This window comes from Panicum virgatum, chromosome 5K (assembly GCF_016808335.1).
Source record: "Panicum virgatum strain AP13 chromosome 5K, P.virgatum_v5, whole genome shotgun sequence".
NCBI lineage: Eukaryota > Viridiplantae > Streptophyta > Magnoliopsida > Poales > Poaceae > Panicum > Panicum virgatum.
The window spans coordinates 15,023,853-15,032,441 of record NC_053140.1 but is presented as its reverse complement, the minus strand read 5'-3'; positions in this window follow the sequence as shown (position 1 = coordinate 15,032,441).

Genomic DNA, 8,589 nt, shown 5'->3' with positions numbered 1-8,589 from the left:
GGGATTGCAAGTGGAGGAGGAGAGTATTTATGGGGCGCAAATTGCAGGAGTTTTTTCTTCCTTTTCTTGCCGCCCTCCTTGTTTGTAGCGGCTTTGGTCCCATGCCGCTTGTTTTTGGCTGCCGATTTTTCTGCTTTTTTCTTGGGGGTAGGGGATTTAGGAGCCATCGAGCTCCAATTATTGGGAGCCATGGGTTCGCCCGCGCACGTTTAGGACCAATCATACAGGGTTAGGCTGGAGGATGGAGGAGAGATGGGATGGGACGACGGCGTCCAACGGATTCATGGCCAAATTTAGGGGGAGAAAGATATGAGGAAAATGAGATTATTTTTATGGAGATTTTTGTGAAGGTTTTCTCCTAACCAACGGCTATAACATTGGGTGTTTAGAAGAGATGCTTAGTTAAAACTCAATTTTTTTACTATATTATTTGTCCCCGACGGTTAACATGATTAAAATTGCATGGAAGTTTTACCCGCAAGAAACATACCTGTAGGATGTAATGTAGTGTTAATGAAAAGGTGGCAATATAGATAGGACAAGAAAAAGCATTGCCCAGTGCTAATGTGGAAGTGGAACAAAATATAACAAGCACATAAGAACTAATAAGAAGAAAGATGAGATGTGATAAAGACGAGGAGGAAAGAAGATGGTAAACTGTTTGGTAAGTGGCTATATTTGTGATTTTTTTTCTAAAGTTCATATAGCCATTAGTTATTAGGAACTAGGAAGGCCATGACTAGAAAATTTGAACTTAGAATATGGCTTGTTGTTCGACGTGTCAAATTTCTGAGCCGGTACTAAGTTCGTTGCAATATCTTTGATTTCCTATATTTTTGTCCCGCCTATAGGTGTGCTTAACAAAAAAATAAACTTAGTCCAAGATGTGGCCTGAAAATTGTTGGCCATGGTGTTTTTTTGTTTCCCGCGACTTTTTTTAGCCCCTGTGATCTGTTTATAAATTCTTTTTTGAAAGATGGGTGATAATTCGCGAAATGAATTTAATGAGCTTAATTAATTCATTATTTACTACAGTAATGATACAGTAACCATCTGCTGAATATAGATTAGTATACCTCATTAGATTCGTCTTGCAGTTTAGCCACAAACTTCTGCAATTAGTTTTGTAATTAAATTTTATTTAATATTTTTAAATACTAAAATTTTCTTTAAAGTGATATGGTATAAAGATTAGGCCCAGATCCAAACAACCTATACCTCGATCGACCTTGACATGATTGGCTGAGGTCCACTGCCCGCGTGCTTTCTCTGCTACAACGGGGACGATAGGACGGACCGCATCCATTCAATACCTGCTACTGTAGTCATTGTACTGTTTATTTTGATCTAGACCGTTGAAATCAGATATGGCAGTGCTACTGTGTCTAAAATGCGGTTACACTAGCAGCTGTGCAGGAACTATATTTCCTACATAATTTGGCAAAACAGACGTGGTAATAATAATGAAAGCCAAGCAAGCAAAACATATGAAACTCGGCTCTTACTTCTTGCACGCCCTAGTCAAAGTGAGCCCAAATTTGGTGGCACTATTACTCATACATATTAATCCTTTTTGGAGGCTCTACGCTAATTCTCATGAGACATGTTAGGGGAAAAAAAGATAAACTCTAAAATTCTCATCAAAATCAAAGACACCCGCCCATCTCATAAAATCAAGGACAGCTTTCTGTCAATTCTATGATCTTGTTGATTCCATTCTCTAAAAATTTATCCACATGACCGCCCTAGTCAAAGTGAGCCCAAATCTGGTGTTGACTGTTAAATTTATTTTGAGAACGAGCGGGAACCATAGGGGGCAGTATTACTCATACATATTTATTCTTTTTGGAGGCTCTATGCTAATTCTCATAAGACATGTTGGGAAAAAAAGATAAATTTTAAAAATTCTCATAAAAATCAAAGACACCCGACCATCTCATTGAAACCAGAAACATGCTTCTATCAATTCCATAGAATCTAATCGTGTTGGTTCCATTTTTTCTCTAAAAATTATCCACATGAAAATAGTCTAAAAACTCTCTAAATCTATGGATTACCCACATATGTTAATATGAAAATAATCTAAAGTAAGTTCATTATATTTCTAACCAAATGACTTCTAGTCTAGTGGTTAGAGCAATTGAGTAACATTCAGCAGATTCAACCCCTCATTGGAGTGAATTAAAAATATGCATCAATGAAATAAAAAAAACTTACATAAAAATAGGTGGGGGTCTCCCCTGCTGACTTCTATAAAAAAAAGTCTCATAATATTTACAAATAATACACACATATACCATATATTTAAAAGGAATATAAAAAAACCTTCTAATTTGCATCTAAACTACCCACCTCCATTATTAAGAATAACCTAAAATAACAACTAAATAAGCATCAAAATTATTTTTTGCGAAATATGGTAATTTAAATTAGCTATTTTGTCTTTATAGAAAACAAACCCCAAAGTACCCACATATATGCTTCTATATTAAATTACTCACTGCTACCACTGTTAATATAGAAAAACTAACTTAAAGTATAACTGATGCTTGTAACAAAAGTATACCACGCTGGGGTAAAAGATAAGAAAGCTGTGAATGGATGGAAAATGAACCGATGAAGGTGTCCTAGTGTCATGTATTTACAACTTCAGGGGTATTATTGGTATTCAATTATAATATGGATAAACGAGACATAGAGAGGGTGAGCAAAGATAAGCAAGTTTGATTAGTTGTGGGTTCCATACTTATTTAATTACAATTTTTAACAACTAGCCTATCAACCCATGCTCCAGCACGGACTAATTAGAATTAATATAAAAATAAAATATATAGGTGATAATTGTAGTTATCTATTTCACACCCTCTTTGTCTTTGATCTATTAAGTATTCTAAAACGTACTCTAAAATACATATTTATCAACCTCTATTTACAATAAATTTCATCCTGCATCATACCATCATGTGTGTTTGATATATATTTAATTGAACCATGTTTTATGAACTGGTATTCATCGCACATGAATATGTAATGACACATATAGTGGGTAGTATATTTAAATAAAGGAAAATTCCTTTCTACACTTGCTTGTAGCTACTCCAATGTTTGTATCTCAGGATACATGACGTATCTGCTCCAACGAAAAGTATGTACGCGGAGTATGTATTCATACTAGAATATCTATGATGAGATATATGTTGGGAATGTGACCATATATAGAATATATCGACATACTTATTTTATATACTAATACTAAAGTATAATTATAGTATATTTAAAATATAGGGTTGCTTTTAAATTTTTTCATGTATATACTTTTGAAGTATCTTAAAATAAGTATATGAACATACTCAAAGTGATAAATGAGTATGCGGACATACAGACGTTGGTATACTGATGATGAGAGTAGCTACACGCGAGTGTAGAAAAAACTCGTCCTAAATAATAAAATAAATAATATATTATAATTATAGAAATAGTAATTTAGAAGTTTATATTGGTGCACTTTAATATTTTGTTATAATTATATAATTTAGATTCAGATTTAGAGGTTAATTTAATTTTTAATAATTATATAATTGTATAATTTATATAAAAATTCAGGGAGTTATTTGTATTGTTTTTATAATATCACGGGTGGGTAATTTACATGAAGATTAGGGGTTACTTTATTTTTTTATAATGACAGAGGTGAGTAATTTAGATACATGTTTAGAATATCACTTTAGTACATTTACACAATGACAGAGGTGGATAATTTTATTAGGAAAAATAATAGATCCAATGAATATTACGATTAGAGTGATCGGATTGATGGCAGAATGTTTCTGATTTTTTTGAAAAATTTTAGAATTCACTATGTGAGAAAATGCCAATAGTGATGAGCGTCATCTCTCTAAGGTGATGGGTATCGCGCCCGTCACTTGTACATCGCCACTGATTAGAACAGAAAAGTGACGGACAAAAGCCCGTCACCTATGTACATAAAAGGTGACGGGTATTAGTATGAGCCGTCACCTATGTCAACACATAGGTGACATGCATCATTCTTTTGCGTGCTAGAATAAATATTTGCAGTATGAATAAAAATCAAAAAATTATTTTCTTTTTCCCCAGCGAGTTGCGATTTTTTCCGGTATTATCAGGATTCGAACCCACAACCTCAGCCTCGTGCGTACCCTTCCCTACCACTGGGCTACACCATCACATGTGACCAACAATGAGATATTTTTCTTTTATCATCACTTTTTAATATCTTGTATAACCTGTTTCACACCTATAATGATCTCAAATGAAAAACTTTTCAACTACAAAGTTATAGATCTAGTGGCGAGCTACAACTTTTGTATATACTTTTTTTTTCCATCTGAGGTCATTTGAAAATTTTGAAATTTTAAAATTCAAAATTTAAACCATATATTTGGGTGCCAAAACAACCTCAACTGAAAAACTTTTGAACTACAAAGTTGTAGATCTGGTTGAGGCCTACAACTTTTGTATAGACTAATTTTTTATTTGAGACAATTTGAATTTTTTAAAAATTGCATGTTCAAATATTAATAAAAGTCACAAAGGTGACGCACTTTGATGTTGCACGTCACCTATATCATCACAAAGGTGACGCGCTTTGATGTTGACCGTCACTTTTTACTTATTAAATTCTGTCATCTATACTAACTTTATAGGTGACATGTTTTAATGTTGCCCGTCACCAATATCAAACTTATAGGTGACGAGCCATAAATGTGGCCCGTCGCCTATAACAAAGGTGACGTGTTTTGATGTTGCACGTCACCTATGTCATAACAAAGGTGACGGCAATGTTTTAGAGAGGCCACCAAAAGGTAAAAAGTGACGCGCATCATCTTTGCGCGTCACTCAAATAATAAAGGTGATGTACAACAACAACATGTTACATTTGTGCACGTCACTATAGGTCATTTTTTACATAGTGATTTCTCTATTTTTTAAGTACCCACCTAGGATCCTAGGTGGGTTCATGTGAGGCTTCAAAAGAAACCTCTAATTAGTAATAGTAAGATGATGTATTTTAAAATTAGGAAAAAATCTATTTTTGGCCATCCAACTATTGCCCGAGTTTGATTTTGACCATGCAACTCCAAAACCGGGTATCCTTGACCATCGAACTATCAAAACCGTTCATATTTGACCATTCGGCTGTTTCGAAAGGTGGTTTCGCTGACTTGGATGACATGTGGCAGTGGGACCCACATGTCAGCCCATTTTCCTCTCTTCTCTCTCATCTCTCTATTTCTTCTCTCCCTCCTCTCTCTCTCTGACGAGCAGGGGCCTGGAGTTGGGGCAGAGCAGCCGCCGCGTCCATGGCCGACTCCCTCCCTCCTCGGCCTCCTCCGGGTCGCCGCCTCCCCTCCCTGTTCCAGCGCAGGCCGGCTGATTCGAGCTCGTGGCCGGCGGCAGAGGAGCGGGCCGGATCTCCGGCGAGCTGGTCGAGGAGCAGGGGAGCCCTGCGGCGGTGGAGCAGCAGGGGTTGCCGGTGCGGACGTCCGAACTTCTTGACCTGCGGACCATTGGGAGCGAACCGTCCACGGCGTGCCCGCCTCGCCGCGGCTCGAGAGGCGCTCGGACGCACTGACGCGGGGGCGGCACGCGAGCCACAGCTCACTGCTGGTGGCGAGCCGTACGGCGGCGAGGAGTTGCACCTTTAGCATCTACGCAGCAAGGCGAGTTCAATGGTGGGTGATGTGCGTGAGAAGCAACGGCCAAACATGGTCGGCGGCGAGGAGGGGGTTCCGGCCGGCGGCGAGCTCCATAGATGAGCGCGGAAACCGGTGGAACGTGGAGGGCATGAGCTTTAGGAGTTCGCTTACATTCGATTTGAGCTGTTGGACAAGGAAAATGGGAGCCGGAGGTGGGAATTCGCCTACGGGTGGATCTCGGTCCCGCCGGCGCCAATGGCGGACGGAGAACTTCGATTCACAGCCGGGACTGGGTTGAAGCTCATCAGGAGCAGGTTGTTGAGGTAGCAAGGAGGGTAGAGGAGGGTTGGGAGAGGGGGATTTGAGTTTGGTGGCCTAGGGTGGCGACAAAGTCCGGCGGCTCGGCTCTGCTCTGCTCTGCTTTGCTCGTGCTCGTGGTGAGAGGTAGAATAAAGGAAGGGGCGAGTGGGGAGAATGGAGGGGCCGGGGTCTTATGGTGCTGGCCTGCGGCGGAGCTCTGGGTCGTCCAGCCGGCGGCACTAGCCCGCGGCGAAGCTTGCATTGCGAAGCTTGCACTGGCCGCCTCGCCGTCGCCAACTGCTACGCTGCATCCCCGCAGGACGCCATCGACCGGTTCTTGTCCGTACACGCCATCGAGGTCAAGGGCAAGCCTCACTTCGCGGACTTCGGGCTCGTGCCGCTCGGCTAGGGCGCTGCCGCCGTGCCGTGGGTCGCCGCCGCCGCCGACGGGATCCATTGAAACAGGAGAGAGAAAGAGGGAGATAGAGAGAAGAGAGAGAGGGAGGTAACATTGACAGGTGGGTCTCACTGCCACGTGGCGTCCACGTCAGCGAAACCGGCCACCAAAACAGCCCGATGGTAAAAAATAAATGGTTTTCATAGTTGAGTGGTCAAAGATACCCCGTTTTAGAGTTCAATGGCCAAAATCAAACCAAGGCAAGAGTTGAATGGCCAAAAATGGACTTTATCCTTAAAATTACTAGCCCCATACTCCTGCATAAATTGATAGACTAGTATTGCATATAATTCATGTACAATTATAAAAAAAACAACGATACAAAAGGAAGGGACACCCTGGGCAACACGTATGTAGAGTTTCGAGGTCCAAGTTTGATTCTCACCCCCTATTATAGGTAAGGGGAAGTCAGCACTATGAGATGATGAAGTTGGAATTTATTCAATAATTCAATATAAAAGAATTAAAACTAACTACTAATGCTAGGGAATTATGAGGAGGTAAATATTGGTGATTAAAATAGAGGATTGATGGCTAGTTAATGGTGCAAATTTATAGTCATTATTGCACCTAAAAACGTCCAAGTTCGTTGAATCTGATGGTGCCGCACGGTTATATAAACCAGCCCACTCTCCTCTCATTCTCACTCACTCAAGCACTTGCTTCAGGTACTCCTACTTAGGAGACATCTCCCTTCTCCCTCTACTGCTTTCTGCAATCTCCATCGCTAGCACTGCGCGCACAGTCCTAGCGAGAGCAGGCCTCCGAAACCATTGCCCGCTGAAGGTCTTGCACGGGATAGCGGGGCAATCAGGTTTTTGGGGAGCGTCTTGACGCGACTGCTCGCAAGGCTCCCGAACGACTACGTCCTCTACTTCTTGGTGGCCTCAACGACTACATCCTAGCGCCCAGAACAACTACTTCATCTACTTCCTGGTGGTCGTTCGTGGGACTGCACTGTGAACATCGTCCTGCATCGACATCGTTCGACTACTTCAAGTAAGGCCAGTCGAATAGCATGGATGCTATTCCAGCCGGTGACGGCGCACCCAATGCCTCCGGCACTGGTCCTGCCTTGGGGTACAATATGGAACTCATGTGTTTCATTCTGTTTATGTTTATGTTAATTTTGAACATTTGCACATGCTATGTTTCACTCACAATAGTCATAGAAATATTGTTTATTCACATGTTTAATTTTGAAATTAAAATATCTCCGAAAATACCTATATTTCTAACAGACGAGGCTACGTGGGAGTCTTTCGCACAGGCTAACAAAGAAACGTGCAAAAGGGAGGAGAGTGATCAGGAGACGAAAAAAACGAAACGTGGCTATATCATCGAAGTGTCGTCGATAGTGTGGTTGAAGTGACACGAAGGAAGGAAGGAAGGAGAGAGGGAGGGAGGGAGAGATACGTCGAAAGATGAGGCGTGGTGAAGAACGAAATTAAAGGGACCGAGGAACAAGAAGATAATTTTTCATGTGGCTACAAGATGGGTGAAAATTTTCCCTGGCTAATTGAAAGTATAATGGTAAGTTAGTTGAATGCTCTAGACAAATATAATGGGTGGATCTTGACCGTGCTGGAGACCCTGCTGATGAGAGGCCGGCCGGCCGGCGAGATTCTGTACGTAGTGGGGGAAGTAGAATTTTTGTTTAATTGACGTGTCGGTTAAATGACGATTAACCAAAAGTTGAGCGGTTTTTTATTCGGTACTCCAACTAAGGAACCTAATAAGATGCGTCTTCATTTGGCGACGCCCATCAGCTCCCACATAAGGAAAGCGAATGCACATATCCATCGTCTACATGACCTATACTAGTCTAATGCATGCACATACGTAGCACTAAAGCTATGCAAGTTGACAGCATCGTCTCATAGGGCTTTAATTTATCCATCAGCTACATGACCTACTAGTCTAACTAATGTCCAAGTTATTTATTCCGAAAATTAACAAGATACATGTATTTTTTAAAAAAACTAACTGCAGGTGGCTATATCCATCAACTTTAATTTTATCCGAAATCAAATTTCTCCTATTTTAACTAGGAGAACATATCAGGTGCAAATCAACCTCTCTGTGCAAACCATGCAAACTTCAATCTGGGCCATCGGATCAACATCCAAGGGGCATAGGGAATTGGGTAATTTT